A 25802-nucleotide genomic window follows, 5' to 3' on the forward strand; every position below is an offset into this window, starting at 1 on the left:
TTTAATTCTTTTAAGTGCAGAGGAGGGGTTTGGGGTCTTTTAGACCCCCAAATCCCTCCACTACTGTACCTGTGAAAAATAAAAAAATAAAACATTTTAAACGTCCGAACATTTTGGCCAATATCGCCCGATACCGATATCCGATGACCAAAATATCGGTATCGGTACTAAAAAAACGATATCGGTCGATCACTAGTTAGAACCACTTTTTTTTTTTTTTGTCTGTGTGTTTTTATAGGGATTTCTCTTTACTTCCTGTTCCAGAGGCATAACAGGAAGTAGGAAGAAATCTCTCCACAGTGGGGACTCTCTGGCCTTTGTCATTAAACAGATGTCCCTGCAGGAACATTTCCCCTTACCCCCTGATCTAGTGACCGCTTTAGAATTTTTGGATTTCTCCTGATTTTCTGCAGCTGGATGATCTTTATAACAAATGACAAGAGGAGCTTTTCCACAATAAAGATACAATTAATGATAAAAATGAAATGCATTATTTAGCAGTTTGCCTGGAGTTCGGATCTCAGTCATAGTAAGAACATGTCGTTTTCTTGCCATCGGTCCTCTAGGACTCCCCTGTGCAGGACTCAAAAACGGGGTTGAATTTTTGACTCTACTTATTACATATATTTGCGTGTGTCCTGACAGCTGATGACATATGCTAACGGTGATCTCTGCATGCTCTAATGCTGATCCTGGTGATAGAACGTCTGCTCATGGGTCCGGACATCCCTTCTCCATACAAGATTAATGTAATATGATTATGTAAGCTTTGGAATGTAAGATGATTGTTACATGGATACTGTATAATGTAATGTAAAGTAAAACAATATCTATATTCCAGAATGGTATCTTATCCCTAGGAAGATAATTAAAAAAAAATATATACATTTGAAATGCGTTGGAGTCCCATTGCTGAGTCGGCCAACAGGCAAGTTTCATGGTTGTGAGCCAACTATCAGCTGTGGGGGATACCGTATGGATTTGTACTTTATGATGTAATCTGTTCTTGCAAGATATATTTTTAACTTCATGTGATGTGTGATGTAAATACATGTGGAAAAAAAAAACTTTTTTAATATCAGAATAATAAATATTGATATTTTAACTTTATTTTTTGACTAGAAGTTGTCATGAGGGTACTCTGTCATGGGGGGCTGTAATTCAAAGGAGGGACTCTGATGTGGTGGACGGTGCACCACTGATGTGATTGGGGGGGGGTGGACCTCTGATGTGACGGGGCGGGTGGACCTCTGATCTGATGGGGCGGGTGGACCTCTGATGTGACGGGGCGGGTGGACCTCTGATGTGATGGGGTGGGTGGACCTCTGATCTGACGGAGCGGGTGGACCTCTGATCTGACGGGGAGGGTGGACCTCTGATCTGACGGGGAGGGTGGACCTCTGATCTGACGGGGCGGGTGGACCTGTGATCTGACGGGGGCGGGTGGACCTCTGCTCTGACGGGGGCGGGTGGACCTCTGATCTGACGGGGGCGGGTGGACCTCTGATCTGACGGGGGCGGGTGGACCTCTGATCTGACGGGGGCGGGTGGACCTCTGATCTGACGGGGGCGGGTGGACCTCTGATCTGACGGGGGCGGGTGGACCTCTGATGTGATGGGGCGTGTGGACCTCTGATGTGACGGGGCGGGTGGACCTCTGATCTGACGGGGAGGGTGGACCTCTGATGTGACGGGGCGGGTGGACCTCTGATCTGACGGGGCGGGTGGACCTCTGATCTGACGGGGCGGGTGGACCTCTGATCTGACGGGGCGGGTGGACCTCTGATCTGACGGGGCGGGTGGACCTCTGATCTGACGGGGCGGGTGGACCTCTGATCTGACGGGGCGGGTGGACCTCTGATCTGACGGGGCGGGTGGACCTCTGATCTGACGGGGCGGGTGGACCTCTGATGTGATGGGGCGGGTGGACCTCTGATCTGACGGGGAGGGTGGACCTCTGATCTGACGGGGCGGGTGGACCTCTGATCTGACGGGGCGGGTGGACCTCTGATCTGACGGGGCGGGTGGACCTCTGATCTGACGGGGCGGGTGGACCTCTGATCTGACGGGGCGGGTGGACCTCTGATCTGACGGGGCGGGTGGACCTCTGATCTGACGGGGCGGGTGGACCTCTGATGTGACGGGGCGGGTGGACCTCTGATCTGACGGGGCCGGTGGACCTCTGATCTGACGGGGCGGGTGGACCTCTGATCTGACGGGGCGGGTGGACCTCTGATCTGACGGGGCGGGTGGACCTCTGATCTGACGGGGCGGGTGGACCTCTGATCTGACGGGGCGGGTGGACCTCTGATCTGACGGGGCGGGTGGACCTCTGATCTGACGGGGCGGGTGGACCTCTGATGTGACGGGGCGGGTGGACCTCCGATGTGACGGGGTGGGTGGACCTCCGATGTGACGGGGCGGGTGGACCTCCGATGTGATGGGGCGGGTGGACCTCCGATGTGACGGGGCGGGTGGACCTCCGATGTGATGGGGCGGATGGACCTCCGATGTGATGGGGCGGGTGGACCTCTGATGTGATAAGCGGTGGACCTCTGATCTGAAGGGGTGGGTGGACCTCTGATCTGAAGGGGTGGGTGGACCTCTGATCTGATGGGGCAGGTAGACCTCTGATCTGATGGGACGGGTGGACCTCTGATGGGACGGGACGGGTGGACCTCTGATGTGATGGAAGGGGGGGGGCAGGACTGTCATGAGGGTACTCTGATGGTTTGGTGGGCTGTCATTTATAGGGGGACTCTAATGGGAAGGGTGACCTATGACAAAGGGGGGGGGGCTGTGATGTGAAATGCATGCTCTGATATGATGGGAGCATCTCTGATGTGAAGATAATTTCATCAAGGCGGTTGTGTGCATTGTCTGAGGCTCAGGTTTACCCTTGGCAAGTAACATTTTTACATTTCAGACTGGGGTACCTCAGGATTTTGCATACTTCTAAAAGGGTGCCACCACTGAAAAAAGATTGGGAAACACTGCTCTAGATCAATCATTTGCTGCTGTAGGGGAGGTGGAGGACCTGGATGTGCAGGCTGGTAGGAGTGCCTGGATCTCAAGACATCCTGAAATGTATTACAAACCCGTTTGGTAGGAAAACCAGTTCACAGTACAACTGTTTATGGAGCGGCTTGCCTGTAGTTTAGCTTTAAGCTGACCACGTTCCAATAATAAAAAAATAAACTAAATAAATAACACATTTAAAGACTCTGGGCAACCCTGAAATAGGAAACTCTCATTTACTAGTGATGTGAGTTGTGCAGGAGCCGGTACTGCCCCGAATATGCCAAAACTCATGAATAACTCGAGGACTGAGTGACTTGTCCATCTACGAGAAACACGGCCGTACCCGGCTAGAGACCGAGCACCACGGGACAGGAGGAAATTGCCGAGACCGATGATTGGCAGATATCATTAAAACCCAACAAGTCCCGAGGACAGGTCTTTAGGAGAGCGCGGCTCTCCAACGCATCGTCTACAGGATAACAAGACGCCTCCGCCGCTCGCAGGAAACACCGCAATTATAATTCTCAGGACGCGGGGGGTAGGAAATAAACATTGCTACTGCTCTGTATACCGAGGGCTACAAAGAGACCGACAACCCACCAATGTAACCTCTGCAGGAAAAAATAAACAGATTCTTCACTAATATTACCATAAATGTATATTTGTGTATTATTTCCAATGCAGCCTTTTATCATTATTATTTATATTAATATTATCATCATCCTCAACACTATTAACCACTTCAATATGGGGCACTTTCACCCCCTTCCTGCCCAGGCCAATTTTCGGCTTTTAGCGCTGTTGCATTTTGAATGGCAATTGCGCGGTCATGCAACACTGTACCTAAACCAAATTTATGTCATTTTCCCCCCACAAATAGAGCTTTCTTTTGGTGGTATTTGCTCACCGCAAGGTTTTTTCTTTTTTGCTAAACAAATAAAAAAAAGACCGAAAAGTTTGAAAAAAAAAAGTTTTTTTGTTTAGGTTATACAATTTTGTAAATAAATAAGTTTTTTCCTGCACTGATGAGACTGCACTGACAGGCACTGATGAGGAGACACTGATGGGGTGGCACTGATATGTGGCACTGATGGGTAGCACTGATATGCAGCATTGGTGGGCACTGATAGGCGGCACTGGTGGGCACTAATGAGCCCTGATAGGCGGCACTGGTGGGCAATGATGGGCACTTGTGGGCAGCACTGATGGGGAGGGCACTGGTGGGCAGCACTGATGGGGAGGGCACTGGTGGGCAGCACTGATGGGGAGGGCAATGAGCCCTGATTGACATCCCTGGTGGCCATAGTGGGCATCCCTGGGGTCATGGGTGGGCATCCCTGGTGGTTCTAGTGGCACTATCCCACCCCCCCCACCCCCCGAGGGTCTGCACTGGTAATCAATGATATGATTACCAGTGACGACTCCCCCCCCCCCCTGTCAGAGGAGCCACCGATCGGCGCTCCTTTACTCGTGCCTGTCAGGCACATACTGAGGAAAGCCGATTAACGGCTCTTCCGGTTTACTATGTGACCAGCCGTGATTGGACACAACTGGTCACATGGTAAAGAGCCTACGTCAGTAGTCTCTTTACCGAGATCGGAGATGCAGGGAGTCAGACTGACACCTCGCATCACCGATCGCTGCTCTGCGCGCCCCCGGGGGCCGCGCAGAGCACATTATCCTGCCGCAGTCTTATGACGCGGGATGTGGTCAATAACAATGATAATAGTACCTATCAATAACAACAATATTAACATAATAATAATAATGATGGGTTTATTTTTTTTTATTAATATTGGTAATAAAAATATTATAATTTTTATTATAATTAACAATACTTGTAATAATAAAAATAATTATTATAATATTGGTATTTACACTCACCAGCCACTTAATTAGGTACACCTCGCTAGTAGTACCTGGTTGGACCCCCTTTTGCCTTCATTCTTCCTGGCATAGATTCTACAAGGTGTTGGAAACATTCCTCAGAGGTTTTGGTCCATAGTGACATCTCACGTTCCACAACATCCCAAAGGTGCTCTTATTGGATAAGATCTGGTGAGTGTGGAGGCGATTGGAGTACAGTGACCGGATCTGGTGAGTGTGGAAACCATTGGAAGACAGTGACCGGATCTGGTGAGTGTGGAGGCCATTGGAGGACAGTGACCGGATCTGGTGAGTGTGGAGCCATTGGAGTACAGTGACCGGATCTGGTGAGTGTGGAGGCCATTGGAGGACAGTGACCGGATCTGGTGAGTGTGGAGGCCATTGGAGGACAGTGACCGGATCTGGTGAGTGTGGAGGCCATTGGAGTACAGTGACCGGATCTGGTGAGTGTGGAGGCCATTGGAGGACAGTGACCGGATCTGGTGAGTGTGGAAACCATTGGAGGACAGTGACCAGATCTGGTGAGCGTGGAGGCCATTGGAGGACAGTGACCTCATTGTCATGATGAAGAAACCAGTGGTGAGATGATTGGAGCTTTGTGACATGGGGCATTATCCTGCTGGAAGGAACCATCAGAAGATGGGGACACTGTAGTAATAAAGGGATGGACATGATGAGCAACAATACTCAGGTAGGCCGTGGGGTTTAAACGATGCTCAATTGGTACTAAGGGGTCCCAAAGTGTGCCAAGAAAATATCCCCCCCCCCCCCCCCCCCCACTATTACACCACCGCCGTCAGCCTGAACTGTTGATACAAGGCAGGAAGGATCCATGCGCCAAATTCTGACCCTACCATCTGAATGTCTCAGCTGAAATCGAGACTCATCAGACCAGGCAATGTTTTCCCAATCTTCTATTGTCCAGTTTTGGTGAGCCTGTGCCAATTGTAGCTTTAATTTCTTGTTCTTGGCGGACCCATGCAAGCTCCATGCAAATAGTGCCCCTACCGGGAATCGAAGCGCGGACGCCATTGCTGCAAGGCAGAAGTTCTATGACCACCAAGTCGTGCTTCCCTCATTTATACTTTAAATGTACCATTTTCATTCTTCAGTCTTCAAGTTAGCAAGACTTATAGATTTGGTCACTAATCCAATTCAGAGCAAAAAGACAGGTTCCCTTAAAAGAACAAGGCAACATCAGATGTCAAGAGCTCCCCACCATCAGAAGTCAAGGGTCCCCCACCCTCCCTTACATCACAGTGCACCCCTTACCTTGTGCTACTGCAAAACTGCGAAGAATAAAGTGCAGGGTCTGGAGTAGGACCAGCTGAGGGCTGTAGTCCGCTGCCAGAGTCTGCTGAATGCTGACTTTAGGGGAGGTGAAGATCACTTTAATTGGAAAAGAAGATTGGAGCACAGTGGTGGATTAACCACCACCAGGTGAAAAATCTGCTCACCTCACCATTGTTAATCGGAAGCCTTTAATTACAACTCCTGCCGATTCGCCTGGAATAGACTCCTTCCTTCCCTTCTGGGAAAGAGCAATCTGTTCTCACTGAATTTCCTCATACTAACCAAATGAAATAGAAACACAACTACATAGTTCTCTCCGTATCAAATATTTATTAAAAAGCCCCCTTTGTTAAAATAAAAAACACTTACAAGAAATATAGTATAAAATCGCTCATATAAAATTTTATCAGCTAACTCACCCCTCTGCTTCGCTCGTGGTGGCTATGTGATGTCAACAGGCTGGTGTCAGTGGTCCCTACTGAAGAAGCCAAATCACAGGGCAACACGTGCATAAGAGGAGCCCAGCCTGTTGACATCACGCAGCCACAACGAGTGGAGCGGGAGAAGTGACCTAGCCGTCAAATTTTATACTATAGTATAAGTGCTTTTTAACAAAGGGGGCTTTTGACACCAGCCCATTTGACACCAGCCCATTTGACACCAGCCCGTTGACGTCACACAGACGCCGCAAGTGGGGGGGTGAACTAGCTGACGGATTTTATACTATATTTCTTGTGTTTTTTTAACAAAGGGGGCTTTTTAATAAATATTTGGAACGGAGAGCACTATGTAGTTGTGTTTCTATTTCATTTGGTTCGCAAGAAAAAATTCAGTGAGAAAAGATTGCTCTATCCCAGAAGGGAAGGAAGGAGTCTATTCCAGGGGATCGGCGGGAGCTGTAATTAAAGGCTTCTGATTAACAGTGGTGAGATGAGCAGATTTTTTCCCCCGGTGGTGGTTTATCACTTTTTATTGGAAAAGAAGATTGGAGCACAGCGGTGGATTAACCACTACCGGGTGAAAAACCTGCTCACCTCAAAACTGTTATTCAGAAGCCCTCAAATACAACTCCTGCGGATACCCTGGAATGGACTCCTTCCTTCCCTTCTGGGATAGAGCAATCTTTTCTCATGGAATTTTCTCATACGAACCACATGAAATAGAAACACAACTACATAGTGCTCTCCGTACCAAATATATATTAAAAAGCCCCCTTTGTTAAAAAAACACTTACAAAAAATATAGTATAAAATCACTGATATAAAATCCATCAGCTAGCTCAACCAACCCCCCCCTCCCCACTCGCGGTGGCTGCATGACGTCAACGAGCTGGTGTCAGTGGTCCCTACTGAAGAAGTCCAATCACAGGGCAACACGTGGATAGGAGGAGCCCAGCCCTTTGACATCATGCAGCCACCGTAAGTGAAGCGGGGGGGGTGAGCTAGCGGATGGATTTTATACAAGCGATTTTATACTATATTTCTTGTGTTTTTTAACAAAGGGGGGTTTTAAAAGCAGAGTTCCACCCTCAAAACTAACTTTCCCCCGTCCGCTTGCTCTAAATTACCTGAAAAACAATTGGATAATTAAAAATTTTTTTTTTTGATTTACTTACCTTCCTTCGTCTTCCTTCCTCTTCCTCCCTCTGCGGACACGGCCGCCGACATCACTTCCTGCTTGCATGGACTCCTGGGAGATGAGCGTCATCGCTCCCAGGAATCAATGTGCCCTGCACCGGCCCCGCTCGTCACTTCCGCTGCAGGCACGTTATTCCCTGCTGAAAATCTTCTGGGCATGCCCAGAAGCTGTGCAGGGATGACGCGCCTGCCCCGGAAGTGAGGAGCAGGGCCGGTGCAGGGCATTCTGGGACTCCGACGTCACTGAAGAGGACGCTCCAGCTTCAGCTGCCCACACCTGAGATGGCAGCGCTGGACAAGACATTTTCAAGGTAAGCATTTCTTCTAAAAGGTAAGTGAAACAGGGGACAGTTCAGAGGCTATCTTTGCTGAAATGCACTAGCCCTGACTGTCCCGGGGGTATTTTTATCTAAAACATCTTTTTCAGGGTGGAACTCGGCTTTAATAAATATTTGATACGGAGAGAACTATGTAGTTGCATTTCCATTTCATGTGGTTCATATGAGAAAATTCAGCTCTATCCCAGAAGGGAAGGAAGGAGTCTATTCCAGGGGATCGGCAGGAGTTGTAATTAAAGGCTTCTGATTAACAGTGGTGAGGTGAGCAGATTTTTCCCCCGGTGGTGGTTTATCACTTTTATTAGAAAAGAAGATTGGAGCACAGCGGTGGATTATGTTCACAGAAAGACTTTTTAATGTGCGTGTAGCATAGTGGCTATATGGACTATTTTAACATTGTGTTATAAATTTATCATTTAGTAGCGCTGAACTTTATGAGTTATATAAGGTAAAACCTTGGATTGAGGGTAACTTGGTTTGAGAGCCTTTTGCAAGACAAGCAAATTTTTTAAATACATTTTGACTTGACAAACAAGCGATGTCTTGATATACAAGTAGCGTCATGTCACAACTGAGTATTAAAGAGAAGAGGGGCGCCTCGAAGTGTAGCAATATGGTTACATTTAACGAAGGTTCAACATTTAGCAACTCACATGGTTGATGAATAAAACAGGCACATCTAAGTATGCAGGCATCTGGGGTAAAGCTGTCCACATAGACCATCCTCCTCACCGCCATCAACATCATCCCTTCCACACTGCGCTCCATGAGCGCTTCAAGCCGCGCTTTCAGATCGCTCTACTGCAGGGTAGTCTTCCCGGTCACGACTGCAGACTGACGGCGGTAAGAGCCGGCAGTGTGGAGGACGGCCTATGTAGACAGCTTTACCCCAGATGCCGGCATACTTAGATGTGCCTCTTTTATTCGTCAACCATGTGAGTTGCTAAATGTTGAACCTTCATTAAATGTAACAATATTGCTACACTTAAAGGCGACCTCTCTTCTCGTTAAGGGTCCTTTCACATGAACGATCTGATCAGATCCACCTGTCAGATTTTTAGGCGGACCGGTTTGGATCCTCCATGCATCCCTATGGGGCAGTGGATATCAGCGGAGACATCTCTGCTGACACCCGCTGCTATCCAAATCCGATCCTGTCCGTGAAATCCGGACAGATGGAAACCCCATTATCCATCTGTCCAGCGGATTGGATGGGATAGGATTGGATGAGAGCAGACAGGCGGTCAGTTCTCATCCGATTCCCCCATAGAGGACAGCGGGGATCTGACAGCTCCATCTCCACACAGAGCGGAGACGGACCTGTCATCTGCCTGCTCAGCGGGGATCGGCGGATCGATCCCCGCTGAGCAGAGAACGGACCGCGCCGGATGGCACATCATGTGAAAGGACCCTTATACTCTGTAGCTCCTGCTGGATTTTGCTTCTAATCCCCTTGTGGAGGCGCTATTTGTGGATGGACACTTTATAGTTACACAACCGATCAAATCGCTATAATCTTTTTATATGGACAATAAAATGAAGGATTTATGAATAAATGGTTGTGGAACGAATCATCTGAGTTTCCATTATTTCTTATGGTGAAATTCACTTTGATATAAGAGGGCTTCGGATTACAAGGATGTTTCCGGAAACGAATTATGCTCGCAATCCAAGGTTTTTGCTGTAGTGAAATCACTAAAGTGGGGTACACACTATAAGAAAATCGAGCGAAGGATCGTCCTGATTTTCCTCGCTGCTGCACAGCAGATCGGAACCGATGAACGAAAATTCGTACGACAAAGGCTTTTTTTTGCTGTTTTATTGTTTCTGATCATGCAGTCTTTTCTTTTCTGATTTTTCTTCTACACAAATCGTACAAAAAGAATAGACATTAAATGAAAATTGCTCGTTTTTTCCCCATACGAGAAACATTTTGGAGTTCTGAAATCGCCTGTAGAAAGTTCTGTACACACTATACAAAAAACGTACGATAATTCTTTGGACGAAAATGTTCGCCCGATTTTCTTTTAGTGTGTACGAACCTTAAGTAGGCAACTGAAGGATTTTAAGCACATTATATTTTATTACAGCTGGCCATACACTAGCCAAAAAATCATTCAAACTCACTTTCGGAAATCGAAAAATCGGCGGTGAGAGGAGACGATCGTGCCATCATCCGAATTTCGAACGATAAATCATTCAATGGACATAAATGAATCAGTTTTTTCGTTCAGTTTGTCACATATGCCGAGTGCAAACAGTTCAGACGAGAAACGCGTTAACCTTTCAATTTATCAATCGTTCGGCAGAATTTTCCAAACTGTTCCTTCGATTTTTCGGCTCTGGAAAGTTAAAACTGAATTTCTATTTGTGCCCATTAACTGGACGAAAAACGAACGAATGGACTAAATGACAGATTTTCAAAAGATTTTTTGGCTAGTGTATGGCCAGCATTACACTAGAGTTTTGTATACATTTTTACATCTATATGGTGTCACGCAATTTGGTATAGGGAACACGGAGTAGTGGGTAGCGCCGATTGCACTCATCATTGGTTTTAAACTGGCTGATTATCTGCAGAAATGCCAACCCCGGACAAACTGGGTAGAGTGGAAACTATCCGCACCCATGGTGAACATAACCAAAATCCTCTTGCAGCAGGGGTTAGGCGACCTCAGCACTCCAGATTTGGTGAATTGCAAGACTCTGACAGACACAGGCATGATTCCCAGAGGAAGGGGCAGGATGGGAATTGTAGTTTCAGCACAGATAGAGTGCCGATGTTGCCTACCCACCCCCCTGCCTTATAGGGATCTGATGTTTGGATTAGGGATAAACTGATATCGTTTTTTTGTTGTCGATACCGATATTTTGGCCATCGCATATCAGTATCGTTCGATAGTTTTTACATTTAAAGTTTTGAAAAATAGACAATTTTTGACACAAATCTGGTACTGAACATGTTAATTTTTGTTTAATGTTTAATGGCTGGCTTTCTGGCACCCTGTGGTGGCTGGCTGGGTGGCACCCTGTGGTGGCTGGCTGGGTGGTACCCTGTGGTGGCTGGCTGGCTGGCACCCTGTGGTGGGTGGCTGGCTGGCACCCTGTGGTGGGTGGCTGGCTGTTTGGCACCCTGTGGTGGGTGGGTGGCTGGCTGGCACCCTGTGGTGGGTGGCTGGCTTGCTGGCACCCTGTGGTGGGCAGCTGGCTATCTGGCACCATGTGGTGGTGGATGGCTGGCTGTCTGGCACCCTGTGGTGGTGGGCAGCTGGCTATCTGGCACCCTGTGGTGGTGGATGGCTGGCTGTCTGGCACCCTGTGGTGGTGGATGGCTGGCTGGCTGGCACCCTATGGTGGGTGGCTGGCTGGCACCCTGTGGTAGGTGGCTGGCTTGCTGGCACCCTGTGGTGGGTGGCTGGCTTGCTGGCACCCTGTGATGGGTGGGTGACTGGCTGGCACCCTGTGGTGGGTGGCTGGCTGGCACCCTCTGGTGGGTGGCTGGCTGGCACCCTCTGGTGGTGGGTGGCTGGCTGGCACCCTCTGGTGGTGGGTGGCTGGCTGTCTGGCACCCTGTGGTGGTGGATGGCTGGCTGTCTGGCACCCTGTGGTGGGTGGCTGGCTGGCACCCTTGTGGTAGGTGGCTGGCTTGCTGGCACCCTGTGGTGGGTGGCTGGCTTGCTGGCACCCTGTGGTGGGTGGGTGACTGGCTGGCACCCTGTGGTGGGTGGCTGGCACCCTGTGGTGGTGGGTGGCTGGCTGGCACCCTCTGGTGGTGGGTGGCTGGCTGTCTGGCACCCTGTGGTGGTGGGTGGATGGCTGGCTGGCACCCTGTGGTGGGTGACTGGCTGGCACCCTGTGGTGGGTGGCTGGCACCCTGTGGTGGTGGGTGGCTGGCTGGCACCCTCTGGTGGTGGGTGGCTGGCTGTCTGGCACCCTGTGGTGGTGGGTGGATGGCTGGCTGGCACCCTGTGGTGGGTGGCTGGCTGGCACCCTGTGGTGGGTGGCTGGCTGGCACCCTGTGGTGGTGGCTGGCTGGCACCCTGTGGTGGGTGGCTGGCTGGCACCCTGTGGTGGGTGGCTGTCTGGCACCCTGTTGTGGGTGGGTGGCTAGCACAGGGGTTGTGGGTGGGTGACTGGTACAGGAGTCAGGACCTGTGGGTGGCTGGCTGGCTGGTACAGGGCCTTTGGGTGGCTGGCTGTCTAGCACCCTGCTGGCTGTCTAGCACTCCCGCGAGACTAGTCCCGACTCCAGTCCAAGGCGAGGGAGGCGGCCTAAGAAGGCAGAATGACGTCACGAAAATATTGGCAATATCGGTAACTTCCGGACCGATTCCGATATATCAGGGAAAGTGCATATCGGCCTTGCCGATATTCCGTCGATCCCTAGTTTGGATTTCTTTGGAGACTGAACAGGTTCTCTTTTGAGATAGAAAAGTAAAAGGACAAAAAAAAATAATACAAATAACCAGACCACGCGTATTCTGCGCTAATTTGGTAAAATGTAGATGAATCGCAGCGGGAAGTCTCAAACACTTTCTCCGGAGTGTAAAATTGCAATGACCGTCAGGACAAAAGGCGGCATTGTAAGAAGATGCATTTTCTGTTCAGCTGGAGCACTTCACGGACGCCTAGAAAACCTTAAGGATATAATTAGCGAGCGCACTGAACTCGCTGATTGTGTGAGAGCGGCTTAGGTCTCCATGCCGGCCGCCCTAAACATAATGCGGTCTACGCAGGGACTGAGCCCCCTATGCTTTTCAGCTTTATAATCAGGCTCACCGCCCGGAAGATCCAACGTTACACGCGGGCCGAGAGCGCGTTTACTGAACGAGTGAAAAATCAGAATAATGAGAAGTCCGTTCCCTCCTCCGCCCCGCGGCGCTGAGATGAGAGAAAGGAATACAATGGCTCTCCACGTTGCTAATGCTCGGCCTTATTACTCCGCTGTACCAGAGCAGAACATGACAAGTCGCTGGACATCAATCTGGATGTGGGCTCGGAATGCGTCCACCCACAGATCGCACGGGAGTCATAGAGAGGATTTATCATATATAAAGTCTACCTAAAGCACTGGAGATACAAAGGAAAAAAAATAAAAAAATTGCAGCAGTTCCCACCACCTTTTAGCACACTGGGTTTAAAAAAAAAACACAGCTTCTACACGCATTTAGTGTTTTCCTTTAGGCTGGGTTTACACTGATGCGATGCGGGAACCACAGCAATTTCTTCGCAGGTTCACTGCATCGCATCTGACTCGCAGAATGGGTTCATACTGGTGTGATGGGGGAAACACAGCGATTTCTGCGCAGGTTCACTGCATCGCATCTGACTCGCAGGATGGGTTCATACTGGTGCATGTGATTTGCACGGCACTGCTGTGCACATCATATGCAATGTCTGTGCAATGCGAATTCAGCGAAATCGCATTGCATTTGCACCAAAATGGTGCAGGACCCTGTATTATGGTCCGCACTGGAATCAGATTGCATGGATGTTCAGAACCATGCGATTACATTCTGCAAACTGATTTGGGGTGTCATTAACTTTATATTTTATATAGTTTACATTTATAACTGTTTTTCCCCAAAACACACTAAAAAAACTATTGATGTGCCTACAATTATTATTATTATATTAGTATACAGGATTTATATAGTATTAGTATACAGGATTTATATAGTATTAGTATACAGGATTTATATAGTATTAGTATACAGGATTTATATCGTATTATTATACAGGATTTATATAGTATTAGTATACAGGATTTATATAGTATTAGTATACAGGATTTATATAGTATTATTATACAGGATTTATATAGTATTATTATACAGGATTTATATAGTATTAGTATACAGGATTTATATCGTATTATTATACAGGATTTATATAGTATTAGTATACAGGATTTATATCGTATTATTATACAGGATTTATATAGTATTAGTATACAGGATTTATATAGTATTATTATACAGGATTTATATAGTATTATTATACAGGATTTATATAGTATTAGTATACAGGATTTATATAGTATTATTATACAGGATTTATATAGTATTATTATACAGGATTTATATAGTATTAGTATACAGGATTTATATCGTATTATTATACAGGATTTATATAGTATTAGTATACAGGATTTATATAGTATTAGTATACAGGATTTATATAGTATTAGTATACAGGATTTATATAGTATTATTATACAGGATTTATATAGTATTATTATACAGGATTTATATAGTATTAGTATACAGGATTTATATAGTATTAGTATACAGGATTTATATAGTATTAGTATACAGGATTTATATCGTATTATTATACAGGATTTATATAGTATTATTATACAGGATTTATATCGTATTATTATACAGGATTTATATAGTATTATTATACAGGATTTATATCTTATTATTATACAGGATTTATATCTTATTATTATACAGGATTTATATAGTATTATTATACAGGATTTATATAGTATTAGTATACAGGATTTATATAGTATTAGTATACAGGATTTATATAGTATTAGTATACAGGATTTATATAGTATTAGTATACAGGATTTATATCGTATTATTATACAGGATTTATATAGTATTAGTATACAGGATTTATATAGTATTATTATACAGGATTTATATAGTATTAGTATACAGGATTTATATCTTATTATTATACAGGATTTATATAGTATTATTATACAGGATTTATATAGTATTAGTATACAGGATTTATATAGTATTAGTATACAGGATTTATATCTTATTATTATACAGGATTTATATAGTATTATTATACAGGATTTATATAGTGCCAACAGTTTGCGCAACGCTTGATAAATGTGGGGGGGGGGGGGGCAGTACACTTACAATACAGTTAAATACAATAGGAGGGCCCTGTTCATGGAGCTTACAATCTAAAGGGAGGGGGAGGTGGTATAAAAAGGTAATAGCTGCTGAGATGATCTGATGGAGGTGACTCAGGTACAGTTCTTAGGTGGAGGTAGGGTAGGCTTCCCTGAATAAGTGAGTTTTCAGGGATCGACTAAAGCACAGGTGTCAAACACAAGGCCCGTGGGCTGAATGCGGCCCCCCAGGCAATTTTATGTGGCCCTCACACCTCTCCTGCAACTGCGGCACCCCCCCCCCCCCCCGTCTCTGCCCCCACCTTGTCTCAGTAGTTGGCAGCAGAGAGGACAGAACTCCTTTGCCAGATCCTGCACTCCTCTGTGCAGCTGCAGAAAGGATAATCTTTGAACCCCCCCCTCAGCAATTCGGAGCAGAGAGGGGGGCAGAACTCCTCCGACAGATCCTGCACCTCTCTGTGCAGCCGCAACACCACCTTGCCTCTGCCTCCCCTGGTCTCAGCAGACTCTGGAAGCAGGAATTAACCAAGGATGCCTGTAAGCGCCCAAATGTGAATGGACACCTTCCGTGCCTTGAAAAAGTATTCATACCCCTTGAAATGTTCCACATTTTGTTATGTTACAACAAAAAACGTAAATGAATTTTATTGGGATTTTATGTGATAGACCAACACAAAGTGGCACATAATTGTGAAGTGGAAGGAAAATGATAAATTGTTAATTTTTTGTACGAATAAATATCTCAATAGTGTGGCGTGCATTTGTATTCACCCCCCTTTACTCTGATACCCCTAACTAAAATCAAATGGAACCAATTGCCTTCGGACGTCACCTAATTAGTAAATAGAGTCCACCTGTGTGTAATTTAATCTCAGTATAAATACAGCTATTGTATGGAGCCCTCAAAGGTTTGTTAGAGAACCTTAGGCTGGCCATACATTATTCAATTTTCTTGAAATGTACCTTCAACTATGTAGTACAACGGCCTACCTAATTGGATACAAGTGAAAGTGTTGTTTAGCTTTTACCTCATATTATGTGGTTTGTGGTAAATCGAACAGAAAATTGTACAAGAAAATTGAACATGTATGGCCAGCCTTAGTGAACAAACAGCATCATGAAGGCCAAGGAACACACCAGACAGATCAGGGATAAAGTTGTGGAGAAGTTTAAAGCAGGACTAGGTTAAATAAAAAAATATATAAAATCTTTGAACATCTCACGGAGCGCTGTTCAATCCATCATTCGAAAACGGAAAGAGTATGGTACAACTGCAAACCTACCAAGACATGGCCATCCACCTAAACTGACCGGCCGGGCAAGGAGAACATTCATCAGAGAAGCAGCCAAGAGGCCCATGGGAACTCTGCAGAAAACCACAGCTCAGGTGGGAGAATCTGTCCACAGGACAACTATTAGTCGGCACTCCACAAATCTGCCCTTTATGGAAGAGTGACAAGAAGAAAGTCATTGTTGAAAGAAAGCCATAAGAAGTCCTGTTTGCAGTTCGTGAGAAGCCATGTGGGGGACACAGCAAACATGTGGAAGAAGGTGCTCTGATCAGATGAGACCAAAATTGAACTTTTTGTCCTAAAAGCAAAACGCTATGTGTGGCAGAAAACTAACATTGCACATCCCCATTCCCACCGTGAAACATGGTGGTGGCAGCATCATGTTGTGGGGATGCTTTTCCTCAGCAGGGACAGGGAAGCTGATCAGAGTTGATGGGAAGATGGATGGAGACAAATAAAAGGAAATCTTAGAAGAAAACCCGTTATGAGTCTGCAAAAGACTTGAGACTGAGACTGAGGTTCACCTTCCAGCAGGGCAACGACTCCAAACTTACAGCCAGAGCTACCATGGAATGGTTTACATCAAAGTATATTCATGTGTCAGAATGGCCCAGTCACAGTCCAGACCTAAATCCAATTGAGAATCTGTGGCAAGACTTGAAAAGCTGTTCACAGACGCTCTCCATCCAATCTGACAGAGCTTGAGCTATTTTGCAAAGAAGAATGGGCAAAAATGTCCCTCTCTAGATGTGCAAAGCTGGTAGAGACATCCCCAAAAAGACTTGCAGCTGTAATTGCAGTGAAAGGCGGTTCTACAAAGTACTGACTAAGGGGGACAAATACACGCCACACTTTTCAGATATTTGTAAAAAATTTTGAAAACAATTCATCATTTTCCTTCCACTCCACAATTATGTGCCACTTTGTGTTGGTCTATCACATACAATCCCAGTAAAATACATTTAAGTTTTAGGTTTTATCAAAATGTGGAAAATTTCAAGGCACTGTACAAAGCCATTTTAGAGAATTATGAACTTCCAACCTTGTTGTAACAGCTTGGGGGGGAACACCCTTTTCAGTTCCAGCATCATTATGCCCCTGTGTACAAGATCATAAAGACATGGTTTGGTGTGGAGGAACTTAAGAAGTCTGATCTCAACCCTCAACCTCAACCCTGACCTCAACTGAACACCTCAACCCTACTGAACACCTCAACCCTACTAAACACCTCAACCCTACTAAACACCTCAACCCTACTAAACACCTCAACCCTACTAAACACCTCAACCCTACTAAACACCTCAACTCTACTTAACACCTCAACTCTACTTAACACCTCAACCCTACTGAACACCTCAACCCTACTGAACACCTCAACCCTACTGAACACCTCAACCCTACTGAACACCTCAACCCTACTTAACAGCTCAACCCTACTTAACAGCTCAACCCTACTGAACAGCTCAACCCTACTGAACACCTCAACCCTACTGAACAGCTCAACCCTACTTAACGCCTCAACCCTACTTAACGCCTCAACCCTACTTAACGCCTCAACCCTACTTAACGCCTCAACCCTACTTAACGCCTCAACCCTACTTCACACTTCAACCCTACTTAACACCTCAACCCTACTGAACACCTCAACCCTACTGAACACCTCAACCCTACTGAACACCTCAACCCTACTGAACACCTCAACCCTACTGAACACCTCAACCCTACTGAACACCTCAACCCTACTGAACAGCTCAAACCTACTGAACAGCTCAACCCTACTGAACACCTCAACCCTACTGAACACCTCAACCCTACTGAACACTTTTCGGTTGCCTTTGAACTGTAAAAATTAATTGGAACCTACAGCTATACTTTAATGCTACAGCATACAAAGACATTTTAGACAATTGTGCACATCCAACCTTGTGGGAACAGTTTGCTGAAGCACAACTGTATACAAAGCCAGCTCCATAAAGAAATTGTTTGATGACTTTGGTGTGAAGAAACTCGAGGCTGGCTTATACAGAGTCCTTACCTCAACCATACCAAAATGCCTTGGGATGAATTGGAATATTGGAATTAACTGGAGCCTAAAGCCCTACTTTAATACTACAGCATACACAAATAGGTACATTTTGTGCTTTTGCAACAGTGTGGGGAAGGTCCTTTTCTGTTTCACCATGACTGTGCCCCTGCGTACAAATCCAGCTCCATAAATACATGGTTTGATTAGTTTTGTTTAGAGGAACTCAAATGGCCTTCACAGAGCCCTGACCTCAACCCTACCGAACACTTTTGGGATGAACTGGAATGATGAAATGAATTTGAGCCTATAGCTTCACCTTAAGACTACAACATACAAAGACATTTTAAACAATTGTGCATGTCCAACCTTTTGGGAACAGTTTGGTAACTACCCTTTTCTGTTCCACCATGACTGTGCCCCTGTGTACAAAGCCAGCTCCATTAAGACATGCTTTTATAGGTTTGGTGTGCAAGAACTTGAGTGGCCTGCACAGAGCCCTAACCTCAACCCTACTGAACACCTTTGAGATGAATTGGAACATTAAAATGAATAGGAGCCTATAGCTCTACTTTAATTCAACCGCATACAAAGAAAATTGTGCACTTCTAAACTCATGGGAACAATTTGGGGAAGACCCTTTGGGTGGGAGAACTTGAGCAGTCTGAACAGAGCCCCAACCTCAACCCTATTCAACACCTTTGGCATGAATTGGAACAAGCCAGTTCTTCGCAACCAACATCTCCATAAAGACATAGCTTAACGAGTCTGGGTGGAGGAGGTGGGACAACTCTAGCAGTCTGAACAGAGCCCCAACCTCAACCCTATTGAACCCTTTTTGACATGAATTGTAACAAGCCAGTTCTTCCCAACCAACATCTCCATAAAAAGACATAGCTTAATGAGTCTGGGTGGAGGAGGTGGGACAACTCTAGCAGTCTGAACAGAGCCCCAACCTCAACCCTATTGAACACTTTTGACATGAATTTGAACACTTTTGACATGAATTGTAACAAGCCAGTTCTTCCCAACCAACATCTCCATAAAGACATAGCTTAATGAGTCTGGGTGGAGGTGAACAGAGCCCCAACCTCAACCCTATTGAAAACTTTTGGAACAAGCCAGTTCTTCGCAACCAACATCTTCATAAAGAATGAGTCTGGGTGGAGGAACGAGTGGTCTGAACAAAAACCCCAACCTCAACCCTACTGAATGCCTTTGGCTTGAATTGGAACTAGCCAGTAATTCTCAACCAACATCTCCATAAAGATATGGTTTGGTGAGTTTGGGTGGAGGAACTCTAGCAGTCTGAACAGAGCCCCAACCTCAACCCTATTGAACACCTTTGGCATGAATTGGAACAAGCCAGTTCTTCCCAACCAACATCTCCATAAAGACATAGCTTAATGAGTCTGGGTGGAGGAGGTGGGACAACTCTAGCAGTCTGAACAGAGCCCCAACCTCAACCCTATTGAACACTTTTGACATGAATTGTAACAAGCCAGTTCTTCCCAACCAACATCTCCATAAAGGCGTAGCTTAATGAGTCTGGGTGGAGGTGAACAGAGCCCCAACCTCAACCCTATTGAACACTTTTGGAACAAGCCAGTTCTTCGCAACCAACATCTCCATAAAGAATGAGTCTGGGTGGAGGAACGAGTGGTCTGAACAAAAACCCCAACCTCAACCCTACTGAATGCCTTTGGCTTGAATTGGAACTAGCCAGTTCTTCTCAACCAACATCTCCATAAAGATATGGTTTGGTGAGTTTGGGTGGAGGAACTCGAGCTGTCTGAACAGAGCCCCAACCTCCACCCCACTGAACACTTTTGGGATGAATTGGAATGCTGACTACAAGCCAGGTCTTCATCATACATGCTCTTTTGACTTTTTTTAGAGGGCAGCAGAGCAGCGGCCACCAGGCTTTCAGGAGCCAATACTGGTACCTCCAGAATGCCTTTTTTCCTCAAATGAATGGGGCAGTGTGTAGTACCATGACCGCTGACGGTTGGGAAGGGGAGGGGATGAGTTAAAACGGCAACTCACCCGGCAGTTTTTATCACATCTCTGACCTCCACACATAAAAGAGGCAAATGTTAAAGCTTATATGAAATTTCGTCAAGTCTGATGTTCTACCTTTAGTCAAGAAATGTGATGTTTTTACTTCCCTGGCGTTGCGTATTACTCCTATGTCTTCTATGCATCATTTACATCAGTCAGAATGAATGATTTTATTCCAAAAGAAAGCAGAAAACAACGAGCATGATTATAAAAAAGAAGTGAAATAATGACTCCGCATCAAATACAGGGGCGGGTAGAGGGTGGCGGGGCTTGGAGCGAGCCATCATTCCAGGTGCACAGTCATCAGACTGCATATAATTGAGCGTGTACCAAAATATTTATCCGTAGAGAAATTGTCGCTCGGCTCTACAAAGCCATTACGCCTTCCCATCTCTGAACCGCATTTTTACAGAACATGCTTGTAATCACAAATTACTATTACACTTTTGGAGCAAACAAATCAGCTTTAGAGGGTTTAGAAAATGATGTTCAATCTGCAGTCCGGGGCTGGCTGGTGGCACTTAACTGTCGGCTGTGCACAGCAGTGCTCTGCGCTGTCCCAGGAGTCGCCCCACTAATATTTAGAGATGAGGGGGGGGGGGGGGGACTCTGTTCTCTCCAGCCAGGGATTTAATACACCTTCCCCACAATAATCTATTTTCTTGTTTCAGGCATTCTAAGATGTAATTATGTGAAAATATTCAGCCGTGAGTCTACAGCAAGTCATAGACGTGCTTTTCAGAGAATCATCAGAATGAAGAAAATCGTTTTCTTGCTGTATTCCATTTTTGGGATAGCGAAGGACTTTATAGCGGACCTTTGATTACTCCTAATCCCCTACTAATAGGCTACATTCACACTTTGTGCGCAAAATCGCGCGCTTTCTCGACATGCACAGAAACGCGTTGCCCTTCAGCGGACAGATGGTGGTGCCAATAATTCCTAATGGAACCTCCATACATCTGCTACTCGTGTTTCGGTGTGGCGAAATTTCCCAAAAGGGTCAGAAACGTATTTCTCCCATTTCTGGTGCCTGCAATGAATGGGCTGCCCTACACACGCCGCTTAGAAATGCGCACACACTACCTCAGACCAGCATGTACAGGGGAAAAAAAAAATGAGGGTTTATACTTCCCTCGCCCTCATATTCTGCCCGTGGCACCTAGGCGAGGATGACGTTGCACCCCTTCCAGGGAGATCCTGGGGAATACACAGCAAGTGAAATCTTACAGGAAGATGCTCTTGCAATGGCCTGGAGGGACTTCCATTGCTCTGCATTTCCCTAGGATCTTCCGGGAAGGACGGTGGTGTCACACCCAGCAGAGCCAAGCTTGCCGCACCACAATTAACAGCACTTTCAAGCCTGAGGAGACTCCTGAATTTGGCTGTGGGGCTCCCTATCTGTAACTGTATGGGGGATGGACTTGTGAAATGACCATAGAGACCTGTGATCCTATATAGGAGGATCACAGGTGCTCTGTGATCATTTAAGAGAGAACAACGGACAGCTGTGTTTACAACAGCTGCCCGTCCTACTCACTCAGCGGGGATCGATCGCGGGCGCCCGGTGGCAATCCCGGACGCCGGTCCCGTGAATCTGCATTCCTGCTGCCTAGTGGGGGCAGGCACACGCCACCAGCGAAACGCGCTCGCCCCCCAGCACCGATACCCCTACGTCGATTCATGCAGCCGAGCCAGCCTGCCGCAGTAAAACTGCGGTGGGCAGACAGCAAGTGGGTAAAGTGTTACTAAACCCAGGAGCCTGCAGTCACTATATCTGGTCTCCCCCAGTACACAGAACATGGAAATGCAATTATTTTAGTAAATATAAACTGCTAAATACCTTTTCTCATCAGCAGTATATAGCAGTCTTGTGATTTCTATCAGTGTCTGGTTAAAGCTTGTAGGAGGAGTTTTCATACAGCACTGGCTGTCCTATCAGGATGCAGGACCCCCGACACTCTGTATGGACAGTGCTGATTGGCCCTATGCTGATCGCATGCATGCTCCCGAGAAAAAAAAAAAAAAAAAAAACAACTCTCTAGCAATACACACCAAACTGAGCGTGTGCAGCCTGACTCCAGTAACTGTCTAATCCGGATATGTTATGGGGTCAATGCAAGAAGAGGGGGATCTGTGCATACAGGATCAAACAGCCTGTTCACACAATGCAGAGGATTAACCCCTTAGGTTCCACAGTGAGTATAACAAGCATGCTTTACTGCACATACAGACTAATTTTACTGTTGTGGGTTTAGTAACAATTTAGGTCCAGCAAGGTGCATGACACCTTCTGGGCTTAGCTCTATTATTTATATCTGACCGCGGAGGAAAAGGAATAGATGATGCTGGACGTCCCTCAAGATGAGGCAGGATCTATATGACTTCTAATGCACATTATGAGAAGCTCGCAGTGTGCAGTGAAATCAGAGTAAGAAATTCCAGTACAGAAGAGCAGCCTGTACAACTGTGCAAGACTGAAGGGGAGGCCGAAGGTCAGATTTAAGGACGAAGCGATTGCTACACCAAAACACTACACTATGCAAACATAAACCTGTGCAAAAGCAATAAAGTGTACACTCTCAGTTCCAACAGGCAGGATTGCTGCAGATACACCGACAGTTGGATGAGATGGTCCTAAGGCTAGGTTCACATTATTGTGACCTATGTTCTGCATGCAGGCATTCATTTCCTCAACCCTTTATTTTCTGCACCATGCGATTTGGCGCACCGTAGTTGCCGATGCGTGGGGGTACCATTACCAGACACCTCTTGAGAATGACGAAACGTGTCAGGGCGGAGCAGGAAGTGACGTCATATTGTAAAGTACACCCTGACATGAATGTACAGCCAGGAAGGAGCAGGAAAAAACCGCTAGAGATAGCAATACATGGAGCAAGTACCCTAGTATCCCCAATGTGATTGACAATGCAAGAGCACCTTAGGGCAAGGTATAGCTCTGTTTAATGTGAGTAGGGCCTGTGGAGGAGTTTTTATGGTGAAAATAAAAGTTTTTTTTTTTTAAGTTTTACATTATTGGCAGTCTTCCTTAATTTTCTCCCTATGATGCATGAATCTATGTAATGTAGATATTGGGGAGAGGAGAAGAAAAGTGGCTGGTCCTGGATAGTGGATAGTGTTAACCCCTGTATAACAAGCACTGTGTGACTTACCTGTAGTAGGTGGTCATATATAGTCGGTGAGTTCTCTCTGAGCTGGTACTGGAGGATCACTGGAGTACTGCGCAACCACTTACCACCAATACCGTGCACTTTTACCCCCTCCCTGCCCAGGCAAATTTTTAGCTTCCAGCGCTGACGCACATTAAATGACAATGGCGCAATGAGACAATGACGCAGTCATGCAATGCTGTACCCAAAGTTTTTACCATTTTTTTTAAACAGTCAGAGTTTGATTTTGGTGATATTTAATCGCCACTGGGGTTTTTATCTTTTGCTAAACAAAATTTTGAAAAAAAAAAAAACTTTTTTTCTAATTTCGGTTATACATTTTTGTAAATAAGTATATTTTCTCCTTTTATGAAGCTGCACTGATGGGCACTGGTGAGGCAGCACTGATGGCTGCTGGTGAGGCAGCACTAATATGCAGCACTGATGAGCACTGATAGGCGGCACTGATTTGCAGCACTGATGGGCACTGATAGGAGGCAAGAATATGCAGCACTGATGGGCACTGACAGGGGGCACTGGTGAAGCTGCACTGATGGGAACTAATAGGTGTAACTGGTTTGCACCACGGATGGGCACTGATACAAGGCAAGGATATGCAGCACTGATGAGCACTGATAGGGGGCACTGGTGAAGCTGCACTGATGGGCACTAATAGGTGGCACTGGTTTGCACCACGGATGGGCACTCATACAAGGCAAGAATATGCAGCACTGATGGGCACTGATAGGGGGCACTGGTGAAGCTGCACTGATGGGCACTAATAGGTGGCACTAGTTTGCACCATGGATGGGCACTCATACAAGGCAAGGATATGCAGCACTGATGGGCACTGATTGGGAGCACTGGTGAAGCTGCACTGATGGGCACTAATAGGTGGCACTGGTTTTCACAACGGATGGGCACTGATACAAGGCAAGGATATGCAGCACTGATGGGCACTGATAGGGGGCACTGGTGAAGCTGCACTGATGGGCACTATTAGGTGGCACTGGTTTGCACCACGGATGGGCACTGATACAAGGCAAGAATATGCAGCACTGATAGGGGGCACTGGTGAAGCTGCACTGATGGGCACTAATAGGTGGAACTGGTTTGCACCACGGATGGGCACTGACACAAGGCAAGGATATGCAGCACTGATGAGCACTGATAGGCAGAAATGCTGAGGTGGCACTAATGACCACTGATAGGTGGTACTAATAAACAGCACTGATAAGGGGCATGAATATGCAGCACTGATGGGCACTGGGGAGATCGCATTGATGGGCACTGGTGAAGAGGCACTAATATGCAGCACTGGTGGACACTGACAGGCAGCACTGATGGGCACAGATAGGTGGTAGGAATATGCAGCACTGATGGGCACTGGTGAGGCACTACTATGTGGCACTGATAGGCAGCAATGATGAGCACTGGTGAGGATGCACTGACAGCCAGCACTGATGGGCATATAGCCTGAATTTTTTTTTAGATTTCTGCACAACTGCACTTTTTTTTCTGAATAGACCCTTTGCATGCAATGACACTTTGAAGACTGATTTTGTGGATGATATACTTATTTTATTCATGCTTTATTGTATACAATTATGGTGTTTAGGTTGATTTTTTTCTTTATTTTCACGTGCAATTTTTAGCATTTATATTGATCTAAAGCCAGCAGCGCTGTATATAGATGACCTGCATTTGCAGTAAATGCTTTTATGGTGTTTGAGAATAGCTGCTGTGTTTTTTTTTCCATTTAAGAGTCTGGTATATATCAGTAGAATTAATTAATTAATGTCACCCCTGCATGTCTGCTAAATCGCAGAGCGTTTCTCTTCAGGTCAGGAAAATGCATGATTTTGCACAGGCTCCCCACCCACAGATAGGGGAACTTATGGAGATTCCCCCCCAGTCTCCCCCTTACTTCCGACCAGGCCAGGAAGTAATAGGAAATCTCCTCGTTGGGGACAAACATAAATCTTTTCAGAAGTTAAAAAAATAAAAAAAGTCACATTTGCTGGAGTCAGACTCGACAAGGAAGGGTGTTCAATACAGGGGTGAGAGTAGCACAGAGTAGCACAGAGTCGGTCCTCCCTGGATGTCGCTGGTCACGTGACCCAGCAATCCACAAACTCCCCGCACAGCGCACTCACACATGCCAACTGCGAACTTTCACACATACTCCGGCAAA

At 46.2% G+C, this 25802-nt stretch overlaps 1 protein-coding gene across 1 annotated transcript in view; it reads right to left on the minus strand.

Annotated features, from left to right (window-relative positions):
* The window catches only part of UNC13B (unc-13 homolog B), a 703803-nt gene that overhangs the window by 346770 nt on the left and 331231 nt on the right, over positions 1-25802 (minus strand). The gene's annotated exons all lie outside the window — the stretch shown is intronic.

This window comes from Pelophylax lessonae (assembly GCF_965119305.1).
Source record: "Pelophylax lessonae genome assembly, chromosome: 1".
Lineage (NCBI taxonomy): Eukaryota > Metazoa > Chordata > Amphibia > Anura > Ranidae > Pelophylax > Pelophylax lessonae.